This window comes from Perna viridis, chromosome 7, assembly GCF_037379345.1.
Source record: "Perna viridis isolate PV_CMFRI_1.1 ecotype Kerala chromosome 7, ASM3737934v1, whole genome shotgun sequence".
In the NCBI taxonomy this organism is placed as follows: domain Eukaryota; kingdom Metazoa; phylum Mollusca; class Bivalvia; order Mytilida; family Mytilidae; genus Perna; species Perna viridis.
The window spans coordinates 18,007,728-18,035,138 of NC_142451.1; the positions used below are offsets into that span (position 1 = coordinate 18,007,728).

At 32.1% G+C, this 27,411-nt stretch overlaps 1 protein-coding gene and 1 long non-coding RNA gene across 2 annotated transcripts in view; one reads left to right on the top strand and one right to left on the bottom strand.

The window, feature by feature from the left end:
- Nucleotides 1-27,411, bottom strand: part of LOC148611618 (gamma-aminobutyric acid type B receptor subunit 1-like) — a 73,786-nt gene that overhangs the window by 27,580 nt on the left and 18,795 nt on the right. The gene's annotated exons all lie outside the window — the stretch shown is intronic.
- LOC148611619 (uncharacterized) lies at nucleotides 19,912-25,827 on the top strand. Its single transcript, XR_015924160.1, has 3 exons — nucleotides 19,912-20,102; nucleotides 24,988-25,057; nucleotides 25,455-25,827. It is a non-coding gene; the product is annotated as an uncharacterized LOC148611619 (long non-coding RNA).

Sequence of the window (27,411 nt, forward strand, 5' to 3'; positions counted from 1 at the left end):
TTTTCATCCACACACCCCCCCTCCCTCACACACACACTGGGAAACTGCAGGTTATGTTGTTATGTATGAAAATCAATTTTTTTCAGACAGTTAAGATGTCAAAGTATACCATTGATGGACATTAAAATGATCTTTTGTGTGCTAATTTAAAAAAAAAGCATAATTAAATCAACACTTTAAAGATACTTGAAAGTAAACTAGCAGAAGTATTAAGCCTGATTTTACAAAACTCAGAATATTTAGAAATCTTGAAAATATTACTGAAAAGCTAATGTAAAACCCACAGACATATCCAAGGGAACAGGAATCCATGTAGAAGCAGTATTTAAACACGCGAGCATCTGATAAAGCATATAAACAGAGCTCCAATCTGGACATCTTTCAGTCATCTATAACCTTGGTTTCCTTGATTACTCTTCAAGAGGTCGATTCAATGTGTTTTAAATCAGTTGAACATGTATAGCTTTCATTTTAGAATTCATAGTATTGAAACCGTAGGAATCAACTTATGTCAGTAAAATTGCACTGCATGAACAAATTTAGATAAAGTATGCATTTATTCGAATAGAAGTGAATTAAGTTGTCAACCCAAATAAAATCGGCCTGTAGTATTTTGAGGTGCAGAGAGCGTCACTTGTAACTCAATTGAGCAGCCGTTTTTCAGGTATAGAACTACTTTCTTAGAGAACCATCAAGTTAAAACTCAATTAATTACCCAATTTTGACTTACCTTACAGCACTCAAATGTATTGAAAAAATAGACAATGGGGAGGCGTTGACAGAAAATGATAAAAGACTGTTCTTAAGCACAATTAAGAAAGTTACGCCGCGAGCTTTCAAAGAACGATATTCTATTTGGAAGTTACGCAATCCAACACTTAGCGCAGTACTAAACATGTTAATGTGGTACGATATTCGAAAAAGTACGAGGCGAGGTTGTTTAGATGTGAAATATGATATGAATGAGCAAATAGAACACATAGAATATGGGAGACTGACTATTAAAAAAACAAACAAGAAAACAAAAAACAAAAAAAAACAAAAAAATGAAATAAAAAAAAATAAATATATAAAAAACCTAATAAATAATGATCACTACTTGAAACATTTCTATGAAGGTATCAGTTGACAAGGTGAGTCATGTTTTAGATTAAGATTTTCATTAAATATAACCAAAATATAAGGAGAATAGAATGGACATCAACCCTATATTATGCGAAATAACAAAATTTGGGGCAGTTTACGCCTAATGAACCGCGAAGCACCTTATTAACTTGCGTAAACTGTTCAAAAGTTGGTAAAGCGAGCATAAATAAGTCAATAAGTAATATCTCTAATCGATAAAAATCAAAATTAAGATTTTTCTCTTCATCAAAACCTTACTTAGGTTGGAATTATTTGAATTGCGTACTGTCGACCGATCGACGTTAATGACGTCACAGTACCATAACAATAACATATCTTGCACAGAAAAAAACAATCAAATTATTTTTTTTTCTTGTCAAACATAAGTAGTTTTCTGTTGAACACATCAACTTGTATGCCTTCATAAAATTAAGAATTTCAAAACAATGGTTTCAATATTCAGCATATCATTAGTCAAATAGCTTTAATAATGTTGTGTGCTATTTCAAGTAAAGAATAAAAACCCCAAATTTGTCGGCAACTTTATTGTTTTGTATTGGTCATACTGCCTAATATTTTCTAAATCTTCTAAATCAGGCTACTACCGGAATACTGCTAGATATAATAAATTCCGATAGTAACATTACGTCAAATCGACTTTGACGCCTCTGATATAGACATAATAACGCAAGTTTTGAATCAATAGAATATCGAATCTTGCACGTTCATGATCGCTGCGATATTTTCTGTCTGTTCTTATATGTAAAAATACAAGTAAATACTGATTCAAGTACGGCTGAAGTAAGAAATTTAAAAAAGTTACACATATAAACTAAAAACAAAGCATTAAAAAATAACACAAGAAAGACTACAATGGTATAAACATAAAACAAATAATAGCCGACAAAGTTATTAAACTGACATAAGAACAATAAATATCTCATTGCAATGGAAGGTGATTCTCATAAGAGTAAGTTCACGAAAAATAGTTCATGGACGTACGTCTGTAAGTTTAAAACAATGGCAAGCATATATTGATCACTTAATAGCATTACATCTAAAGCAACAATGATTCTTGGCTGTATTATTCAATTTAGCGATAGAACATAAGATTTGTTTCAAAAGTAGCATTTAATGCGGTTTTAACTTGATTGAACAGTTCATTCACTGATGCTGAAATAGATAGTCATCAGGGTAGTATCATTCATTGATTAAGTGAGCAATAGAATAACCGTTAAGCTCTAAAAGTTAACGTTTAGACAAAAACAGTAAAAAAATCTATGACATTGAATAGCTAATTGGTGAATCTATTCGAATCAAAATAATCATTTAGGGTTCAAGCCCCACAAGCATGAAGATTTTAATGTACGTCATTAACTTGGAAAAACACAGAATTTCCCATTTTGAATATTATAGTTTTAATTTGTAATTACGGATAATGCTTCAACATGTTAACGATATCAATGCACAGAAGAGGTCTTATGAACTAAATAGCTCCAAAATATCACAAGTTGGGTCAAATTATCAGTACATTAATCAAAATTTATAATTGGAGCCATTTTAAAGTTTTAAACTCAAAATTGTATCTGGAATATCAATGAAAAGTTTTTACACTCATGAAGATTTATTTAAAAAATAAATCAAACCATACTTTGATCTACATTTAAAAGCTCATATAGAAAAAAAACCTTTTTTTTCAAAATGTGCATTTTAAACTTGGTGAAATAATTGTAATGTAAATTCAAATTATGTAAACTGAATATTGACTAGTCTTGAAATCATCCTTCAGAGCTTGACGGGCGTCCGCGCAGTTGAGACTATCACGCTAAATACAATAGTGTAACAGAGAAGGATATTACTTTTAAACTGCCAAATTAAAGTTGGGATATGGTGCTTTCATGTTCTTAGGTATATAAGTCTATGAAACAGCGATGACAGTTTGTTTTCTATTGTTGACTTAACCTTGACCTTGTTTTTTTTCAACTTGAGAAATATCTGATGATTCTGCGCATGCTCCAATAAATTGTTTATAAGTGTGAATGAAAGAATTATTTCAATTGTTTATTTTTTTTTCAGATCAAAGATCAATGTATTTTCAGTATTTTTACCGTCACTTTTTATAAACAAATTTTCTTTGAATTGAGCCTAATTTTACTTACATCATACGGCGGATGTGACGTTGAGCGAAAACATACGCAAAGCAGGGATCGGTTCCACGATTTGAATGTTTAAACATTACTACTTATGAATCTTTGGTCCTAAAGTAGGAAATGGTTTCTGTTTCCATACAATACTTGATCAAATTTGAGTCGAACTTAAATTCTGAAATAACATTATCATGTAGATGATGTCGTTCGACATTTCATAATTTAATCTCTATTAACCAAGATTTATATCTTTGGCCGCATTTTGTAAACTTGGTTAAATATTCAGCTATTTATTGGATTTGTATTTAAAAATAGGGAAATTTTCATCATATCTTAATGCCCTATATTGGATCTGAAAATAGATGTAATTAGAAGTAAAAGTCTTTGTCTTTTACATAGTAGGACAACACTAAGCTCTGCTGTTTTTTTTAAATCGGACAGATCAACTGATCATTTCAACCTTGCGTAGACAAGGCATCTTTAAGGATGGCACAGGTTTGTCCCAACTAGGACATAGGATGACTCCAAAATAAAGATAAGTGGCAAAGATATCAATAAGGCCTATCTAGCTTTATACTTCGTTCTTTTACAAATAAGTTCTTCCTCACATCACAGTTTTAGTTCAGTAAAATCATAATCATTTATATTTTAATGCTGCATACAATGGTGCTGGCGTAATTTTTTTACTGCCGCAAAATTTTTATATTTGTCCACATTTGAAAGTTCTTACTGTTTGCAATCGAAGAGCTTTTCTAAAAAGGCAGACTGTTGGACAAACTTCATATTTTTTCTCCATGTGTGTTGTATACATCTATATTTAAATTTTGTGTCTTTGCTGCTGTTGCTAGGGGACATTTTCTGTCTCTTAAGAATTATATTTTCTTCTGTGAATGCAGTTTTTTTAATGTTCTGCTTTAATTTCATATTCAATATTATCATGTCACATAGTTTGAGTAAATAGTTCGTAATATATCGATTGTTTTTTTGTATTTAGACATCCTACAAAACAGGCCTTATAAAGTTTGAAAAATCAGCGGTGACAGTTTTTTATTCGATCTTTATAATATACCTCAATTGAATGTCATTTTACTATATGACATACTTGATTCTGGGTAAAATTGAAGCAGTAGATGACACTGTGTATAGTGTCAGGGGATATTCGATTTTGTAATCAAATATTCTGATAGGTTCTATTTACAAACCGAAAATAAACGTTTGATTCCTTTAAAGTTGAAATTAGGTTTATCTGTAACTATAAAAAAGAAATATTTTGTTTAGAAGCGAAACAGCAAACAAACGTGCCTAGAAACCTAGATTCATATATAATTTATATACTATGGCTTCCAAATTACATCATATGATAGTTTAAACGCTATCATCATTATAATATTGCAAGTACTTCAATTTTTATTGTGCTTGCAAATGCATGCTTCTAGACACTTCATCAAATTACTTAATAGATTTTAAATAGACTCATAACGGGTTTGACAAGTTAAAAGCAATAGAAAATTTAAATTGATCACCATCAGACATATAACAAAATACAGCATAGCAAGTTTAGTGTATTAAAAGTTAAATGTTTTTCCAAAGCTTTTGTAATAATAATCATCATTCAAATGAATCACATAATAGAGTATCAAACTTCAAAATTTTGGCAATTTCATCAAAGCGTTAACTATGTATTGCACATGATAGAGTGTCTCGGTGATGGATTTGGCTCTCTATTTTGGTAGTTGTTAGTTTTGAGTATTTCTTGTGGATTTAGATCTTCTGATATACTTGATTCTCATGCTGCATTGAGAGTTCACTCCTTTAAACACGTTAGCAGCATCTCGAACTTTGCAATATATACATGATTGGTATACTATTTATAAACATGTAGAAAAAATATTACACTACGCCATTTTTTTTTTCAATAAACACATCTTTAAATCTTGAAAAGTCATGGTGAAATTCGAGCTCTCTCCTTTTTACAGGATCATTGGCAAGTAGAGAATGGTCGAAGTCATTTATGTATCATATTTTTTATTTCGACGGATCATGGTTTTCCTTTCCTCGTTTGTCTGCCCCAGACTTGACTTTTTATGAGCAACTCGGCAGGTGTTTCTAGAAAAGCAGAGGATGCTTACCCTACTGGTGCACCTGGTCCATGCCCTTGTTTTTAGTGGAGTCCAAGTTGCTCATTTACTTTAGTTGCTTTGTATATGTGATTTTAGTTGCTTTGTGTTCTTTGTTGTGTATGTCTGTTTTCCGTGTCTGGTCTTTGTCCTTGGAGTACATTCTTTTGATTACCGCTATAACCTTGGTTCCCTTGATTACTCTTTTATATCATATGTATTACAGGGACATCGAATTTGTGATGCAATACTCGGTTTCAGACCATTGATTGTCTTCGGAAGTCAATACCATTGCATTATCCATTCCTATTTTAAAAGATCACGTAAATGTGTACCTACAGGTTCCTGTGAAAATTATCTGCTTATGCCACTTACCAACAGATCAAATTCCTGTCATTGATGGTGCAACAACAGGTCAAATAAAAGAAGGGTTTGCTCTTGAAATAAATATTCAATTTTCAGAACTAATCGTATACACAGTAACCATTGCAAGACATGTATTCATATGTTTATATGCTAAATTACTTTGACTTTTTGTATCGCGCTAGCATTCTAACAAATAAGCTTCAATAATAGGGTTATGTTGCTACAAGATTTACGTCATCACTAAAGAAATTTTATAGTCGTCATCATGAACTCGTGGATCGTTACGGTGTATCCATCTGCGCCATGAAAACTTATTTGTTCAACGTGTCATAGTTTTCCTTTCCTCTTCTGTCTACCCCTGACTTGACTTTTTATGATCAACTCGGCGGTGTTTTTAGAAAAGCAGAGGACGCTTATCCTACCGGTTCACCTGGTCCATGCTCTCAGTTTTTAGTGGAGTCCGAGTAGCTCATTTGCTTTTGTTGCTTTGTGTGTATGATTTTAGTTACTTTATGTTCTTTGTTGTGTATGTCTGTTTTCCATGTCTGGTCTTTGTCCCTGGATTACATTCATTTGATTACCTTGGTTCCCTTGATTACTCTTTAATATTTGGGGCCAGTACGGCCAAATATGTTTTTGGGCTTTTAAAAATACATAAAATCATAAGATTACGAAATGCTCATTTATTTTGTAGCTTTGTACGTATTATATTGGTTATTTAATGTTATTTGTTTTATATGTCTTTTCCTCTGTCTGGTCCTTGTCCCTGGATTACATTCTTTTAATTTCTGCTAGAATCTTGGTTCCCTGGATTTCTTTTTTCACAAAAATATTTTTTTCATATATGAAACCCTATTGAAAACATACAAATATCATACGATTTTTTAGTTGTTTTTCATGAAATAATTCGTTAGTAAGAAATAAATGTTTTTCATATATTTTTCATGGTCTTCAAGATCTGAAAAAAACATATAATTCACATAGATATTTCAGGTCTTCTCAAACATGATGTGATTTTTTTCTGTGTACATGTTTCGCTGTTTTACAAATATTATACTGTCAAATGGATTATGTACCTAAATCTTTATAAGAAACTACTCAAAAACGAAAAATAAATGTTGAATTCAGAGTAGAAATTTTTTTTTTATTAAATAACATATAAAATAAAAAGGAGCACATAACATTCGCATCCAAAATATATTTCATTTATTATTATTACAAATAAACTTGTCACAAAAGTAGAGTAAATACAGCCTGTTGCAGACATATTGGGTTTTTAAACTGACAAAACAGCTTGTTCAGCATTTTTTTTACCTACATCTCGATTTCAGTTGTCATCTTAGTACTAAGATTTATGATAAAAAAGACGACTTTAGTTTTAATTTCTCCTTTCCTGTGCAGTAATATACCTTTCCTGGGGTTTATATTTCACTCTGATTTCCTTGAAGGCCTTAACTTTTTGCGTAACAGACCCCTGAATCAAAGGTATGAGGAAATGCATCTCAAAAAGTCTCATACAAAATTCTTTCACACATATCAGTCCTTGGTTGATAAATACTCTGTTTCTCCTAAAACAATAAGTAATGATTGTTTTTTTTGTAAATTAATCTTTGTATTGATATGACCTCCGATTTACCGATTTTTACATTATAGAATTAAAATGGTATTTAGTCATCACCGGTATATTCACGCCGCAATGAAAGAAGGGGGTTTGGCGCGCTGTTAAACTTGATTTTACAGCAGTTTCGTTTGAACCCGTTGTGGTACCAGATGCTCCAGTGATGAATATCTATTTTGTTAGATTTATTTTAGACTGGACTTTATGAATCAAATTAGTGCTTGGTAATTTTGTTGTCCCTTATTTACAGAGTTACATATTTCGTATAGCCTCGGGTATTTTTAAGGTCCTTGTTTTACGTATTTAACTTAGCAAATTGCAAACATTATTTCTTTTTGTTTTGGAGACTTCTGCTGGCTTACATTTGTGCTTACTATGCGAGAGATGCCTAGTGATTGTTTATAAGCGAAGGAAATGCACATTCAAACAGAATAAGGACACTTCACACAGTATCAAAATACATTACTATTTATAAATTATATGCTCCTATGTATATTTTTAATAAGTAGAAGCAAGGGTAATTGTACAGCGTAAATTCACACTGCTTGCAGTTTGAACCCATATTTATTGGTTATAATTCATACATTTAAAATCAAAACATTATTAAACGTAAGATCCAAAAACAAGCACAGCTAATAAGACTTCATCTACATGAACTGCATTTTAACCAGGTGCCATCATACTCGTAGGATCCTTCAAGATTATGCTTTGTACGATAACATTTATCCTCATATGCTATTGACTAAAAATACTTTGTCGCGTTGATGTGCGATTTCATGACATTTTTAGTCCAGTTCACGTATCAATACGTGGGTGTTGACGTTGATTTGAAGATTTGAAAGTAATTAGAAATTGAATAATATAATCAAACTTTGTTCTCATAATAGCTATTAACCAACATTCATAACTTCATAAATAGATTAGAAACTAAGTTAAAACAATGAACAGCACTCAGAGAATTTCCTAGAATATAATTGTGGTTGACAGACTTACAAGAAAGGGTAATGACCGCAATGATTTGAATTTTACAAGTATTGATTTTTTACAACACTTTTACTACTCAGGTCTACCCATAACATAAATGTTAATTTACATATAACTAAACTTAAAATATTGGAAGAGGAGGCAGGAACAATTCCAACATATGTTTTCATATGTTGGAAATATATGTTTGGGACCAGTAAGATAAAAACATGTTTTTGTGCTTTTAAAAATGCATTAAATCATATGTTTTAAAAATTCACATGAAAACAGTTCTTTTTTTTTATATATTATACTCAAAAGAAAAATATACCATATGATATTTATTTAATTGTTATTTTTTTCATGAAATAAATTTTTAGTCAGAAAAATTACGTAAAATCAAGTCAAATGATAAGAAATATGCATAGTTATTTCTTTAAACTACATAGTAAATAGAATAGTACATTTATGTGTTGTAGTCATTGATCATTTTTCCTTTTTTTAAACGATCACAAACTTTAACTTTCGGGTCGGAAGGCATTGGGATTTAACCCCTTGAGTGCCATGATATTTTTGCTACACTCCCTTTGAGTGCCAAGAATCGGTCTAAATGTTATTCATATGTTCATATGAACAAAGGACGTCATTGTACTTTGTTTCCGTATAGTTTTTCATTGTTGTGGATATAGGGCAGTGCCACGGACGGACGATTGACAGTTTCACGATTATTTTAGTTTACCTCTAGCACCGTAAACATATTGAACAAGAAAAAAAAGATAAGAAGAACTTTTCATTAAACAAATATTTCATCTTCCTCATGTGGTCGCATTAATTATTGTAGTCCGTCTTTGCTTTTAGATTCATATTAATGTAAACATTTTTCGGTATAATGAATTTCGCGGTGGATAAAAGCGCGAAACATAGAACTTGCTAAATCCATTTACAACACTATAAAACTCGAAGTATCTCTTGAAACTGCAAAATTTGATACCCACAAGTACGTTCACTTGACTGAACCAAAAAATTGGGAACTATAAAAATTAATACGCTTACAGTATACGGTTTGGAAACAAGAGAAAGCATTTTTTGTTTCACGCAAGATTTGTCATGTTTGATGGTATGTTTTTTTTTGCAGTTGTTTTTTTTATTTTTTGATTTCTATGTTTTAAAGCATCCAGAGTAGTGGGTCATTGGACGTCTTCTTATTACATTCTTTCTATCCGAACCAACAAGTAGTGTTAAAGGTGATCTAGCTAGATTCAACGACGAGAAGATATTGTCTGTAAAAACGTGGTATCATTTATTCAAAAGATTTGCCCCTTGTAATAACTTTTTCACGACATTGGTTCCTTTTAAAACTCCTGCGGAAAATGCAGGTTCAAAAGTGTTACCGTGATAAATGTTCATTTGTAACACATAGCCCATAATGCTTCTGCGAGAACCCAAAACTTGACACCAAATCTTGAGCTTTTGCTGGGAATGTACTTTTGCATAGCCGTTTTACCTTTAGTACCGACCAACGATTCATCCATCGTTAATTCATGTCCGGAGTTATAGTATTGTAGGAACTTTGTGTTAATATAATCAATCAGGGGCTGGACTCGGTAAGCGGGGTCGTAAATTGGGGTTGGTCTGGGCAGGAACCTTTCTAAAGTCAACAAGATGAAAACTATACAATAGTAATAGATTTCTAGAGAAAATCTGCCTAAACCATGCAGTACTTCGAGAAACGTGTTTGCTATTTCAACATTCTTTTATTGAATTTTTTTGTTTAATCCTATGTTGAATACCACAGCTAAAAATGCAATTGAAGAAAAATTTAGAGAATACATGTATAACACCAAAACCTCCTGAATATTTTAATTATGGTACAAGCAAAAATAATATTGATCATTTTCAAATGAGAAATCCAGCCAGTCTTTTACGCTCACATTGAATTCATGATTTTAGCATTGACAACCATTCTTCTCCAAGATGTTCGGCTAAATGTGAAGACAATCAAAATTTTTCTTTGATTGTCCTTCATGATGATATTAGAATGATGTTATTTGAGAAACGATTTTGGTTGCAATTACCTCCGTCATTAGAATTATTAATTTTTGGCGATAACATGCTTAACTACGACGAACATGTTTATACTGTCAATGTAGTTCATGATTACATTCATTTAAGTGGACGATTTAGCTAGTTTTATTTATTATTATTTTAATGACACATGTAAATTACTTTTTGGCATGATCTATGATCCATCAAACTGTTGAGCACCTCCATCTTTATAACATCTTAATTTCTTCTTTTCTACATGTTTTCCTTACATTTTCATAATAGATTTTCGTATTCTCTGCAAGTTAAAATGAGTTTTATAAGGTATTCCTTCATTAAAAATAATATTTTGTTACTTAAATGTAATATAGACAAGCTGAAGTTTCCTTTTTCCCATCATTTAGTTCTTATTATCTCACAAATTTCCCTCTTATGTTATTTGCAAAGTCTTCAGTTTTATTCTATTTTGTTATGTGCATCATAATGAAAATAGTGTACTAGTTTTTTTTTCTACATTATTTAAGCTTTGAGTGCTCGAACTAAAATAAAGTTTATTTTATAAGAGCAATCAAGGGAACCAAGGTTATAGCGGTAATCAAATGAATGTAATCCAGGAACAAAAAACCAGACATGGAAAATAGACATACACAACAAAGAACATACAGTAACTAAAATCATACATACAAAGTAACAAAAGCAAATGAGCAACTCGGACTCCACTAAAAACTGGGAGCATGGACCAGGTGCACCGGTAGGGTAAGCGTCCTCTGCTTTTCTAGAAACACCCGCCGAGTTGCTCATAAAAAGTCAAGTTCACGAGTTCATGATGACGACCATAGAATTTCTGTAGTGATGACTTCAATCTTGTAGCAACATAACCCTGTTCCAGAAGCATATTTGTTAGAGTTCTAGTGCGATACAAAAAGTCTGCGTAGTTTCAGCAAACTCTGGCATAACGTATGGGTTGTGATATGAACACTCCATACGCAGGTGCTGAAGGGATGTTGCCACAGATGAAAGGAACATTGACAATTCTGAATGAAAAGTCATAACGTTTGTCGTAAAGTTTGGTTAATAGTTTTCCTTTATCATCGATTTCTAAATGTAGGTCAAGATATGAGGCTGACTTCACAGTCTGTGTAGTATCCTTTATCTCAAGTTCCTTTGGGTAGATGCATGAAACCAAAGAAATTTCTCTATTTTCTTATATTTTAAATTATGATTGTACGAAACTTCAGCTGATTTTTTTGATAATACATATTGTTTAAAGATGAAATTAAAAAAAAAATCTTCTAAAGTTATAATCATATAATAATATATAATAATATAGTCAGATTCTTCTTCTGGGGAAAAACACGGAACCAAAGTGGCGGACCTACCGCTTGATCCATTTCTTCAGCGTTTCTGAGCGTACTTTGAGTTATGACGTCACTTAGGTTGTGACATTTATTGAATCTCAAATACAAATGTGGGCCAATCCTAGGCACTCAAAGGAAGAATAGCAAGATCGGCCAAATAGACCCTATTGCACATAGGATGTTAAGGACATAGGTCCGTGAGTTATCTACTGCTTCCTTGTTTCTATATAAAAACAACCAGTAATGTAAGAAAATCTAATAAAAAGATAAGGTGTTTACGTCGTAGGCTAAGCTAATCTGATGATGAAAATGGAAATATCAAGAAATGATTCTGTTACAAAGACATTTAACACAGATCTTACATCTAAATGTTTACGGACGTTTTTACTTGCTGTTGTATAAGTGTATCACAGCATTTGGAAAACAGTTTCTCAAAGTGATTCTTACGATACGTTAGTTAAAATATTAAGCAAATGAACTTGAGATAATGGTTAGCATTGCCATTTTACATTTTTTTCTATTGTTTTGATTTTACTGACTGACATTTTTTTTCGAATTTGAACTGAGTGAAAACGAAAAAGTTAATTCTAGAAAATTAATCACATATTTTAGTATTAGTACCAATAATATTATATGCAAATAATTAATACCCAATATAAAGCGGTTATCTCGGATGGGTATTTCCTAGCTTAAAGCATCACTTATGGAAGATAATAACTAAAATATGTACTTAAATGACAGTTAACAAGACAAAAGATAAATAATGACTTAAAAAGCATCACATTGACTTTTCCCTCATTTCTATAATTTTTAAGAGTACTCCGAACTGGATCTGTTCGTAAAATGGTGGAATACAACACGCCCGAGTATTGTTCTTTGTTTTATAGTAAGTAAACATTTGCTTTTTAATTATTTTTTTTTAATTTAAAAGCCCGGAAAAAGCAATCGTGAAATACATTCTAGAATTTTGATGGAAACTGTATACTCATTTTTGGAAACGAACCGAATCGTTTCGAATTTATTTCGAAAATTTTGCAATGTTGTCAGACGCCAACAGAAAATTGCAGATGCCGATCATTCCAACACAGTGCATTCTATTTGTTCTTGATGCTATCATTTATCAAATAAATGGTATTAATGTAAAATGTAAAAAAAAAAGTCGTTTTTTTCAATTAAAAGGTGGGTAAAAAATCTGAAATAAGATGTATGATGAAGTACATTGTAGTTCAAATATGATTTTTTTTCGATATTAGAACTAGTTCAATATCAAATAAATTTGTAAAATTTATTTATCAAGCACATAATGGTGTCTGAAATATTCATTGCTTTATAATATGAGGGTTATTGCATTTATATTGCTGAATATTATCCCTCGCAGAGTATAGTAATGTACTCGCAAGCTCGAGCATTATAATAACTACTCCGGACAATTATCACAAATTGAAATGCAATAACCTTATATTATCTAACCATTGTCTCATTAGTCCACATAAAAGATATTTCAAAATACAAGTTGAACCTCCCTGTTCGTGAATAAATACTTTTTATGATATTAGCAAGGTCGTTAATCAGATGAGTACAGTGAAGAAAATCCAGAAAAAGCAAGCAAAATGACTCTTCTGGGATAAATAAAAGCTAATTTATTACTAGGGTATACGTACGAAATGTTTTATTTTTATATATAATAATGGTAAGTTTAAGATCATCCAAATTTTTGATAACTTGATTACAATATAACTACATGGAACAGAGCAAGTTATTCAATTTCCACAATGACGAAACCCAGAGGTAGCAATAGACAAGTAAAAATAAAGCATTGCAACCGAAAATCATTAAACCCACAAATGGTTTCGAGAAGTGAGCTTAAACAAACACGGCCCTAATACGTTTCTCTAGAAAGCGTCCTTTGATTGGTAGAACGTTTTGATCTTTAATTTTCGAAGTCTATATAGTTTATTATTATTATTAATAGTCTTTATTTTACACGTTTATCTAAGGCAGATAACGATGAAACTATTTATTTTATTTATTTGTACTAATGTAACATTCTGGTGAAAGCAAGGATTAAACATTGTTCATATCCCTCTTTTGTATACAAGTATACATCAAGCATACATGGCAATCCATTTTCATATCGGAAAATAGAAAAGCCATGATCTTATTTCAAGGGATTGAGTTCTTTTAAATTCCCATGACAGTTAAAGAGTACTACTTTAACCAGAATTAAAATGATAACTGATATTGATGAAGATATCCTGACAGTTACTTTGTAATCTTGGGATGGAATCAGCTGGTTTTCAATTCATTCAAGGCAGGTCAATAAATACAAGACTTACTCACAGCTGCAATCAGATTAAGAACTTTTCTAGCTTCAATTGACTACTTAGAATTAGTTTCAAATGTTGTGCCTTTGAAATATGCCGATCAATACAGTTTTTGTTATATCCTAACTGTTACTTTTTCGTGCATGTAGCTAAGCGCAAAAGTTAATTCGTGATTAGGATGTAAAGAAAAGTCGTTTTTTTCAACACTCTCATTATGAGTCGTAAAAACACATAGAATATCCCGAGTGATTAATAATAGATTTTTAATGTCTTTGTTTTTAGAAAAGAACATTTTTTTGTACCCTCAATTTTGTTTTTTATTTGTAAAAGGTATTTTCTGTGTCTTACGGATAGTTTCAGGATAAATTGAACTTTGTAATACATATGATGGTATAATATGGTTTTATACTTTTCATTCCACTTATGATTTAAACTTATATTAGGCAAATATAAATGACAATTTTATTCCAATCTTCTAGTAAATATAAAGAATGAAAGATATTTGTTCAACCATCTGGTATTGTTTTGATGTAGTAATTGATTTATAAAGATGTCTTTGTATTAGTTATTAGATACATCCTATTTTATGACAATGCGTATTTGATTGTTACAAAATATAACGAGAATTGATATGGTGAATATATCAACGGCACAATATCCTCACAGGGGTGAAAAAAATATCCACACAAGCCACCCATGGTTCTTCATTGAATGACAAGGAAACCACAACAGGGCAGTCTACCACAGGTCCCAAAACCAACATTATGCAATGGTATATGCATACCGTACTATGTTGTATTACCACAATAAAAATGCTTTGCAAAAATATGCATGCAAGGCAATGAGAAAACAAAGAGTTTTGAAGAATGCAATGATAAAAACCATAACTTTTACATGATACTACATTCTTGTCAGAAAGAAGCCCCGAGAGTGCTAAAAAGACGACTTGAATTTATTTTTCTCTTGTCGGTTAAGGTTGTTTTAAAATTTTGTCTAGACAGAAGTTGTCAGTGATTGTAATGTCATGTAGAAACCTACTATATGTAGCTGAAAAATGTCTTAAAAAAGAATGACATACTGAATTTTTTAATCATAGAAGAAATAAATATTGAAGAGTTTTTATTCTGGTCCCAGTTGAAGACATATGATGGTGTACCACTGTAAGGAAATGTTGAACTAGTTTATAGCAATGTAACATGTAAAAGGTTCTTTTAACGAATGGAAGGAACGATTCTAGAAATACTAGAAGGTCGGGTGTAAAATATTTTTTCCGCATAAAACACTACAATTTACACATCAGCTTCCTATAGTTGAATGAAGTCGTCTACAGATCAAGCAATTGGCGCATTCAACAAATGGTCACTGCTAAAAATTTCATCGAATTTTGTAAATAAAAAAGTATTTCCCCCCTGTAATGCTTTATGTTTATTAAATCCTTGATTAACTTAAAATCGCTTCGATAAACATGTCCACATGTAGCTATATTGTCATTCTGACAAACATATGACAATATTTAAGAAGACACTTCGGGCGCATTTCCGAAATATCTGCAAAATGATATGCTTTATTAATTAATTATCAATCACATTAAAAGCGAGGAAACAAAATAGTAATAATAAATAATATTTAATAAAATTCTTCATTTGTTTCATATTTCAGGCCATACAATACTTGCAATATAATGCACCATAGAAATTCTGCTGTTTCTGCAGATGGAACCCATAACGGAATTGAGCTTCAAATTGCATTATGTAGTAACTACTTAACGGCACAAATTTGACTAAATTTTAGGTAGATTGGGTCAGTTGTGCATTCGCATCAATGTAGCAATTGAGTGTTTATTTTGATTGCTATCACAGTACAAGTAGGTTGTTACATCATAAATACGTATGTTAACATTGTCTTTGTTGTCCTGTAATCATTATAATCACATTGATTACGTGTAATTTTTTAAATAATGGTCGAAGATAAGGTTAAATACATAAACGTATCGACCATCAGCCACTGGTGTTCGCCAATGTGGGTGATGGGGGACTCACATGTAGATATTCGTAAATGCTTAATTAAAGGATCTTTGCTTTACTTACACCCATAGACGACTAAACTGTCATGTTTGTAGCTGTGCAGACAACAGACAATACAGTGGAATTATAATGAGTGATTTTTACTTTTACTTAAGATTTATTGTCAGAGGTAAATACGACAACATAAGACATCACAAAAAGAAAAAAAATGAAATAAATTTATAGACAAGCCATATTTACTTACTTTTAATTCTATTATTATTTTTTTAATTTTCATCATAAATATTATAAACTGTCTTTTATTTATATCAGTTCGGCTTAGCTAAAAAAATAAATTTTGCGAAAGTAGCATTTAAAGCGATTCACAAAGAAAAAGAAGATATTAACAACAGAAAGAAACCGAATGGAAACTGGACTATACTTAATGATAAATTGAATTATTCTATTTTCATGGTAGTGATTTGCATTATAATGCATATGCTATATATTATAGCAACACTATATTTGTTGACGATGGCGGCCTTAAAACGTTTACGAATGATGTAAGTTCGTTAAAAAAAAAACACGCAACGCAATAACCTGATTTTCATTGTCTTGTATTGTCTTTAAACTATCTTAGTTCAGTGTATTTTATATATCGCATGTATCCCAACGATTCTGACCTAAGGACACTACAGACATTGTGAGTTGACCTGCATACTGAGATCGATGACCTACACACTGATATCGATGACCTACACACTGAGATCGGTGAAAAATGAAAACTCGTGTCCAAACTGAACAACAAACGTCGCAATGACTTCTCATTTCCTACTGTCATCTTACCATTTATTTGTAATGTCACCCCTTAACTACCTTCGTATGAAGCTTTTGTACCACAATTCATATGTTCTGCCGGAGCTTGCCGAATTCACATGGACTTTTGGTTGGTGCCCTGTTTGACTTTTTACAATTTGGCTTCAGGAAAGAGTTATGTTGCTACAAGATTGAAGTCATCACTACAAAAATATGATGGTCATTATCAGGAATTCGTGGATCATTATGATGTATCCTTCCGCAGTATGAGAACTGATTTGTTTTCCGTGTCATAGTCCTTCTTTCCCCTCTTTCTTCGTGACCTTTTATTAGCAACTCTTGAAAAGCAGAGGACGCTTACTCTTCCCGTGAACTTGGTCCATGATCCAAGATTTAAATGTAGACCCGGTTGCTCATTTATTTTTGTTTCTTCGTACGCATCATTTTAGTTATGTCATGTTCTTTGTTGTGTGCATCTAATTTCCCCATCCAGACATTATCCATGGAATATATACTTATTATTTCCCTCGGATACTCTTGATTACTATTTTACCTGTTAATATAGAAATCATGGATGATTTTTAGTTAGCGATTTCCTGATTATTTTGTTTTCCTAAGTTCTCTTTTTACCCAGTTACAGTATCATAGCATTTTACTACGTATCGTTTATCATTTGTCACGAATTCTTTTTTTTTAGTGAACGTATTTTTAAATTATTGCCTAAACTATTATATCGTGACAAATTCATTATTCTACAAAATTTCTTCAAATGACCAAATAAGTTGAAATCGTTCAAATTGCTTAACAACCAGTTCTACCTCAATTCTATGCCAATATATCACTGACGAAGCTTTTTATATCTCCATTAATTGAAATATTAGAACTGACATTTTTTATAGAAATATTACAGATTAAGCAAAAGAAATGTACCGTAATTGTATTACATAACCCTTTACATAACAATGTAAAGAAATGATATAACAAGTCCATTCAACCGTTCAATCATGTTGCTTTATTAGTTGTCGATAACATTTCCGACTATGTCTGGACGCTTTGTTTACAAGACTATGGTGCCAAACTACTGAAATGTCAAGTATTGGTCTTTTTGTCAAGAGGTAGCCCATATATCTATCGACAATTGAATGAATCATTGCACTAAAAACACTCTGGTCCCATGGCTTACTGTAAATTCAGAAACTATTACGATGCTATTCTTATTGAGAAAAAAGCGACGGACTAACAATTATGCTAAAATTCGCATTACGGACTTTTATAAACAATAAACATGTTTTTTCCCAAAAACAACAGAGATTAAAATCATGTTTTTGATTAAAGTGCTATGAATGCACTTACAATTTGTATCACATAAGACAATATAGCGCAGGGTCCGTTTCAATTCAAGATCTTAGAACTCTAACGATCCATATATTTCCATTTCAACAATTTATAAAATAATTGACTTGTATACGTGCCTTGGTCATATGCAATCCAATGTTTCGTCAACAACTAGTTCGCACACATATCTAAGTGTAATCAAGGAAACCAAGGTTATAGCAGTAATCAAAAGAATGTAATCCAGGGACAAAGACCAGACATAGAAAACAGACATACACAACGAAGAGCATGGACCAGGTGCACCGGTAGGGTAAGCGTTCTCTAAAGCTGGTAAGATTAAAGCAAAATTTACAAAACAGTAGATATTGTCTTATCCAAACCCTTTTGGACTTTAAAATTAGTTTGGTTAAGACATTCATTTTGTATACTAAGGTGAAAGATTAATCAATGGGACCAAGAGTCTAGCGGAAATCAAAAGAATGTGATTCAAGGACAAAGACCAGAGTTGAAAACAGTCATACACAACAAAGAACATAAAATAACCAAAATAAAACATACAAAGTAATGAATGTAAATGAACGACTCCGACTCCACTAAAAACTGGAAGTATAGACCGCGTTTACTGGTAGGATAAGCGCCCTCTGCTTTTCTAGAAACACCCGCCGAATTGCTCATAAAAAGTCCAGGGTGGGCGAAAGGGTGAAGGAAAACTATGACACGTTGAACAAACCAGTTTTCATGGTGCAAATGAATACAGCCTAACGATCGACGAGTTCATGATGACGACCATAAAACTTGTAGTGATGACTTCAATCTTGTAGTAACACGACCCAATTCCAGAAGCCTAATTTGATTTTGTTACTTTGTATGTATGATTTTAGTTACTGTATGTTCTTTGTTGTGTATGTCTGTTTTCCATGTCGGGTCTTTGTCCCTGGGTTACATTCTTTTGATTACCGCTATAACCTTGGTTCTCTTGATTACTCTTTAATCAGTCTAGTGCGATACAATACGTCTGCGTAGTTACGGCAAGCTCAGGCATAACTGATGAGTTAGGTGTAAAAGGGATGTTGCCACAGATGAAAGGAAAGTTGACAATTCTGAATGAAAAGTAATTGCGTTTATCCTAGAGTCAATAATTTTCCTTTACTATCGATCTCTAAGTTTGTATATCGCGATATGGGCTGACTTCAGTGTGCCTGTAGTATTCTTTATCTCAAGTTCTTTTGGGGTAGATGTAATGTATCAAATTACCGAAACTTTGATTGATTTACGATAATACGTCATCTAAACAGCTTAAGTACATTTGAATTGATATAAAGGGACTTTTAAAAGTGTCTGGCTTAGAAAAGTTTGGAATTGTTTTGGGTTTGGGTTATACAGGTTTTACAGTAATATAAACTAGAATAGATCGAGCAAGTTAGCAATAATGTAACATGTACAGGACATACTGTCACGCTCGTATTATAGGATTGAACAGCTATTTTCGGTCGTTCATGCATGTATGAACGGATCTCGGAGCTCCCAAACTCAATGAACGGCCATAGGCCGTTCATAAAATGTTTGGGAGTGGAGAGATCCGTTCAAACATGCATGAACGACCGAAAATAGCTGTTCAACCCTTATAATTTTACCCGAGTTACCCCCTGAGAGCCTCAGTCGCTTATATTGATACACTGTGTTTATGTTTACGCTTCAATACACACAAATCCCTTTGCACACGTATGGGAGCGCGGACGAATATTTAAACATAATCGGCTGCACAACGACCGTAAAGGCGGCATGGACGAAGTGATAGTTGGCATTGAAAAATACGAGATGTAAACAATTCAACAGGAATACAATTATTACGGAAATACAACAAGGAAGGAGGAATATTACAACAAGGTATTTTCAAGGGTTCAGACAGACTCAGTTAAACGTTTCTTTGCCCGAGCTGAAAATTACTCTCTGTAAACAAACTTGACCGGTAAAATCAATGTGCACGTAATAAACTAGTCTTACGGTTATATTATGCCGTTCAGTTCGTTGCCACACTTTTTCGAACTACACGGCCGCAATATAATTAGTTTCAAGTTGACTGGCGTTAATGCATGTAACAACGATCTGGCGAAGTTCATGCATGTATGAACTTTCTGGCAACGACGTTCTCGACCAATCAAAAACGGCTATGGGCATGAAAAATCTCATGATTAGAATTATATTTCAATTAATTCCTATGTTCAATATCATAGTCCATAGCTAAAAAGAAACACGAATATACCATTATGATAAATAAACCTTGAAATCAAGTACTAATGAATTTAGACATTTCACTGCACTGCATCTGATTTACAGTTTTTGTTTACATCAAGATGAGTTAACTGGAAAAGATGTTGTGGTTAAATAAAGTTTAGAAGTTAAACCTTTGAAAATGAGCACATATGTATAAGAATTATCTTAAAATATTGTAAATTTATTTGATACAATCTGGATGTTAATTTAAATAGGAGAGTGTATCTTCCGAAGTTTTGAATTTAGCTTGGCTGCAGAGACATCATTTTGATAAGAAAAACTACAGTAGCTTTCCTCCTATCACCTGTGAAATTCTCTAAAATGTTCTAAAAGAAACTTCTAGATCTCTTAAATCTCTTTTATTTGTGTTATTACCGGTTGATTACAGAAGAATAAAAAAACTAGTTATATTTTGTTCGTTGTGTCAACACATTTTTAATCCGTGTTCGAGAAAATTCCTTGGAATGTATTTCCGTTACAGATCAGTTTTGCTATAACAGAATCAAACAAAATCTGATTTCGCTACAGACGCAGATTTGACCTTATGTACTGCAATAATGTTTTAAGGAACAGAAGTACTTTGTTCCTGCTTCTTGATAAGTCCATATAACTGAAGCCTTTAATCACGTCCGGAAGAATTCTATACAATTTCTTACACAGTCATATGAAATAACATTATTCATTATCCCTTCTACTGCCTACAATCTTCGAAAGATAACAAACCCGATAATAAATCATTGCTTAAACCATATATCTAGATTCTTTTGGAACTGAAATGATATTTTCTGATATCCATTAAAGCATCCGATTTATTTATTGATCCATAAAATGTACAGTTATATTAGCAAACTATAATAGAAAGTTAGCATTCGACTTAACCAATTTAGGTAATGAATTGTATATCATGCCACCATCAGTGACATGAAGATATAAATATTTGTCGCGAAAATCGCCCCACTAATACAATAAAATACTCATATATAGGAATTAGATAAGTTTTTTGTCCTTTTATTTTGTTATATACACGTTCGAATTACATTACGATATTTTCGTCGGCGTATACTTTGTTTATCTTTTTACATATGGCCTATAGACTCTTTTGTGGTAAAATGGTGAGCATGCTCAATGTATACTTCCGCGAGGTAGGGCTTAGGTAGAACAAAAAAAATTCTTCGCAGAAGTGTATATCCAACAGTTAGCCCAAAAGGGTCTATTATATTGCCAAGTTACGTGTCCTCCGGCATCTGTCGATAATACTTTAGCAATTGAGAAAAGATATGATATGATCGTGCTCATTCGCACTGGTTCATAATTGTGATATGAAACCTGTTATACTCTCCTAACAAAAAACGTCCTCACACCGATAAGTATCTTTGGTGCAAATAGTTTTCTAGTCAGACCAATAGTCCGAACAAAAAATCCGGAGTGAAACGGTTTGGGAGAGCTGTTTGTGTAGTGACCTGCCAAACGAACTGCGAAACATCAAATCTGCAAAAGCTGTCAAGAAAAACCTTGAAAATGATTTATTCAGTCAGGCGCAATGAAAAGCAAATGCTATTTTTAGTTAATATCTATGTATACTTCTTTACATAATATTTCCTTATTTTTTACGTTTCATAATAACGTTTTCAAATAAATAACTGCTGATTTTTATAGCTCATATATAAATATCTAACGCAGATTTTTAGCGATTTCATTTATTAATTCTTCTAATATCAACAAATTTATGTCATTTTATATATGCATGGGAAAGCGCTTTGAGTAATATTTTAGATAAGCGCTATATAAGTACTGTAAATAATAATAATCATAATTATTTTATTCTAATTACCAATTCGGTTAGAATTGTCTAATAATTATTGGTATGACTGTTAACGTCATTTTCGTAAATATTTGGCTACCATAATACTTTGACTTTTCTGGCAATGCTTATGTTGGAAAAAGCAATGATTCGCTTTGTTTTCAACAGTACAGGAAAATATGAAATGACCTATTTTGTCGGGATGAGCCGACGTCATTCAACTTCACTGTCATGTTACGATTTTTCACGCACGCTGGTTTTAAACTGTCCTGTTATTTTTTTCATAACGACCAGTACGCTGTGACAAGTATTACCAATCTATGTACTTCAAAGAAAAATGTCACAAATTACTCATTTACGTTACCTTCGGGAGCGTATTTTAATAACAGATTATTGTTGTTTAAAGGGTAAATATAACTACGTCTTCCTTAAAAATCAGTACAAAAGGTGGAAAATATTTCAATTTATCCATATAACAAGGCCTAAAAAGGTTTTCATAAGACGTAGACAATTCTATCTGGTTTCTTTGTTTGTTATTGCTCTTAAAATATGCGTCTCCATATCATACACAACAAAGGTTTCTAAATCATTTTTTTCTTATGCTTTCATATGAGCAATACCAAGTTTGATACTGACATTATTATAGTTCTGAATGCAATTACAGCTGTCTGACCTTGTTAACATTTTATGAACAAATTGTATAAAATCAGACTATTTCGTCATTCATCATAAAAAACCTGAATTCATTACGCCTCTGTCAATCCCTATAAAATGAATTAATCAAGGTCTTTACTTAAATTTAGATTCCAAATGATTTTGCCATCTTAAAGCAGAATTTATTTTAAAGTTTAATTATCACAAGAACAAAGCAGAGAATTGACATCATTCGTTTCGTATCAAACGACAAAACAAAACAAAAACATAAACACTACAAAATAGAAGTAAAACCAAACAATTCATTCTTGTGTATTCCATTCACTTCTGTTCAATTTAAAAAATGACAATATTATCAAAATGGAAATAATAACTTTTTGGGTATTGATCATCAATAACAGATTTCAAACATAATTACGTCGGTTCTTCACCTTTTGAATGTCAAAGTTAAAATTTCATTTCATCTTTTGTGTTCTCTTTTTTGATTTATATATACCAACCTGCAAAAAACTTCAAAATTGCTTTCCTTGATATGATTTTAGGCTATGCCTATGATGACCACAACTCAATTTGTATTAAACGACAAAACAGTGCTTCCGTACTTGCATAATCGTCTACTTTTTAGCCATTTATAGTTGTGTTCCGTCCATTTGAATAACACCAATACTTTTACATCAGATCCCAACGTTGTCAAGTCATATTGAAGAATAAAGTGGTATTTGATTTTCTGTGTCACCAAGAAATAATATGAAATTCGGTTGCATTCTGAATGACTTACGTTGTAAATTACAGTCGAGGTCATATACATTTTATTCAATGGAACAAGCAAAGTTAAAAAAATCAATAGTCAATAAAAAAAATTACGGTTTAGTGTCAGAATTTTTTTATTTTAATGTGGGACAAGATAGTAGAGGAGCATTTATTTTACTGGAGACTGGTGAATTACGTATCAGTCTCTGTAAGAATCAGGCAGCGGGTAAAACATGGTATAAAAGCCCACTATTTTGAAAATTTAATTTGGCTATTTGCACCATCGGATTCAACGAAATAAAGGTAAAACAAAATTAACGAACAATAATTTGATCAATCAAAAACTGATTCTGACAAAACAGATATTACAGCAACGGGGTAGCTGGTACCGCAATGGTTCTGACTTGGTAAAAACATTTCAAACGAAATGATGGGTTAAATCTAGATTAAACACTGCGCCAATCCTAGCTCTTCCATTGCAGCGTGAATATACTACTGGTGAGTGAAAAAGCATGCCATACTATCCAAAATCGGTAAAGCAGCGGTAATATCAGCAAAAAGAATAATTGACAAAATCAGTTATTATTCATTATTGTATAATTAACTGAGAATTTTTCTACTAAGGACTAATACCTGAAAAAAAGAATTTGTTAAGAGACCTTTTGAGACGCATTTTCTGATATAGAAAAAAGACAAGATTTTCCATGTCAATTCAGTAAATTGAGTTATTATTTCATTGAAATGACCCGCAAATGAACATGTCAAGGGCAGATAACTCTGTCAAAAACATCATTTTTCTAACATTGTTTTTTTTCCCACCAAAACCAGTGATGCAGAGATTAAATGATTCTTTTCAAATAGAGAAAACATCCTTGAGGGGAATTGTATTCTCAAATCGTATGTTTTTTACATGGATGTTCCTGAATTTTCCCATTTTGCCTGATTCTGAAAAACAACTTACAATCGATCTTTTTCTGTTCACCTTTATTAAGTTTATTAAGTTGTTAACTAATAATAATCGTAACCAAACATTAACCAGTATTGATTATTAGATATTAACTAATCCAAATGTACTCCAACCCACATATTTGTAAAAAGGTTTACTAAGCGTACAGTAATTGTACTAATTATTTTTGTATTTTACGAAGTTATAAATTGTACAAAAACGTCAAGAACAAATGAATTTCCCACACCAGGGTTAAATAAAAAGGTCAGCTAGAACTTGCCATTCTGAAGATAAGAAAAAAAAATCCGTTTTTATTAGCTTTCATAATATTGACCCAATACTTACAGATTCGACAACGGTATGACATTGTCAAAGTTACAAAAGGTGAAAACCGACGAAACCTGGACTCTTAAATTGGTAAGGTTTAGTCAGGTGTCCTGTTTATCAAGGTTCAATATACATTTTAACCAATATAGAGGGACTTATATGGAAAATGTCTGTTTTAGACAAGTGTATAATTACTAAGGTTTCGATTTAGACAACTTCTACTGTATAAAATTAAAAAAAAGTAATTTGGTTTGTTTATCTCTTCTACCATTTTTGTTTATTTTCAAGTGGAAATTGAGGTCCCAGTCATATTTATGAACAGTTGAACTCTCCAGCCTTTCGCCCACTCCTTATGCCATTAAGAAATTAGCAGAAATGATACAATATTAATGAAAGGATGGAAATATTCATAAATTCTTAGTCATCATTCTATATTTCATCAGATACAAATTACAATATGTATAGAGACAGATCTTTTCTTTTTCAGAATGGACATCAATATAAGGTCAAACTTGGGCATTTCGTATGTCGTGTACATTATTGGCGGCCTCATGTAAGCACTTAAATGACCAAGGGAGTGACAAAACAGACGATGCCTCATCTACATGGCAAACGATAGATAATTGCCATATCTGCTGTTTGTTACAAATTTCCGAAAGCAATCGGTGCAAGAAGAAAGTATCCGACTACTGTTGTGAAAGATAGAGACTAATAATTAAAATTTTCCTGAAATGGTCACCTAAATTATTACTACGTCGCGTCTCTCAAAAATGAATCTAACATTAACCATTTGTGTGTACTTATAAAATTCTTTGTTATTATACTCCCAATTATGACCAACAACTTTTATACTTGTATAAGATTATTTCTTTTTTTTATTATCAATACTTCCTTAAAAATATTCCTACACCTAGTATCATACTATGATTTGTAGGTAAAAGATTCACTTAGATGATGGTAATTGCACTCGATTAACGATTTACGCTATTGAACGAACTTACCAAAGCGATGATAGAGTTAAGAAATTCCAAATCATCTTCCAAATATACCGAAGAAGGTGTTTACAAAATGCTGGAATTTTTTATTGATTACGAATTTGTCTAGAGTGGTAGACGCGTTTGTCAACAAGCTGTCGGAATTCCAAAAGAAACAAATTGTGCCCCGCTACTCACTGACCTATTTCTTACTCTTATGAGACTTACTGCATTGCCGATCTGATCCAAAAGAAGTTAAATCATGTAAATCGTTTAGCAAGATCCTTTGATCTCAGTTTCCGCCATATAGATAACGTATTATTTTTAAACAATCCTTGTTTCTGGGATTTTACACATCACATCTACCCCACAGAACTTGTGATAAATGACTACAGACGTTATGAAGTTAGCCTCATATCTTGATCTACACTTAGAGATCGATGATAAAAACTCTTGTGACCAACTATACGACAAACACGATGACTTCCTATTCCGTGTTGTCCCCTTTCTTTTCATCTGTGGCGACATCTTTTCAGCATCACAATGCATACGTTATGCCAGAGTTTGCCGTAACTACTTGAACAACTTGTACTGTGCTAGACTTCCTATAATTAGTCTTCTGCAACATAAATATGCTGCCATAAAATTTAAATCGTCACTACATTACTATCTGCATCATTAGAACCAGTATATTCACTGTGTCATAGCTTTCCCTTTTCTAGATCGTCTACTCAAGACTTGATATTTGATTAGCAACTCGGCGGGTGTTTCTAAAAAAAGTAGAGGTCGCTTACCTTGCTGGTACACCAAGTCCATGCTCCCAGTTTTTGGGGGAGTTCGAGTTGCACATTTGCTTTTGTTTTTGATAAGTGTTATTTTAGTTATTTCATCTTCTTTGTTGCGTGGAAACTTTTTTCCTTTGATTACTCTTTGGAATATTTGGTTTCGTAATGGGCATGATTTATAGCAGATGGTATAAAGTTATCAACATAAACTTTTTTCAATTAACTTTTTTTTAACTACCTTGACGGAGCTCCTATATTCTTGAATGAACTGATATTATATATACGTTGCGTTTAGGAAGAAACACGTGTTTAGATGTACGTCTGACGGTAGATATATGAATTCTGATAATCCATTATTATTAATTTCTCTGGTTTTAATCGAATTAAGTATCGTATCTCCATTTAAGAAAACAGTTCATAGTACATATTCTTTAATGATTTATCAATCTCCTCAGCAGACCTATAATTGCTTTCTTATTTACTATGTATCCCTCCGCCAGCAAGTAGGCTTTTCTTCTGCTTAAAAAAAGGGGTGGGGATATAGAAATATAAAGGTGTAAAATTCTAAAATAGAGAATATTCTCTCTGGCCAGGAGACTGATTAATTATACGTACTGAAATTTTAATTTTACAAAAGCTCTTTATTAATTGATTTAACGAGCTCGTGAACTATCGCGTCAAATAA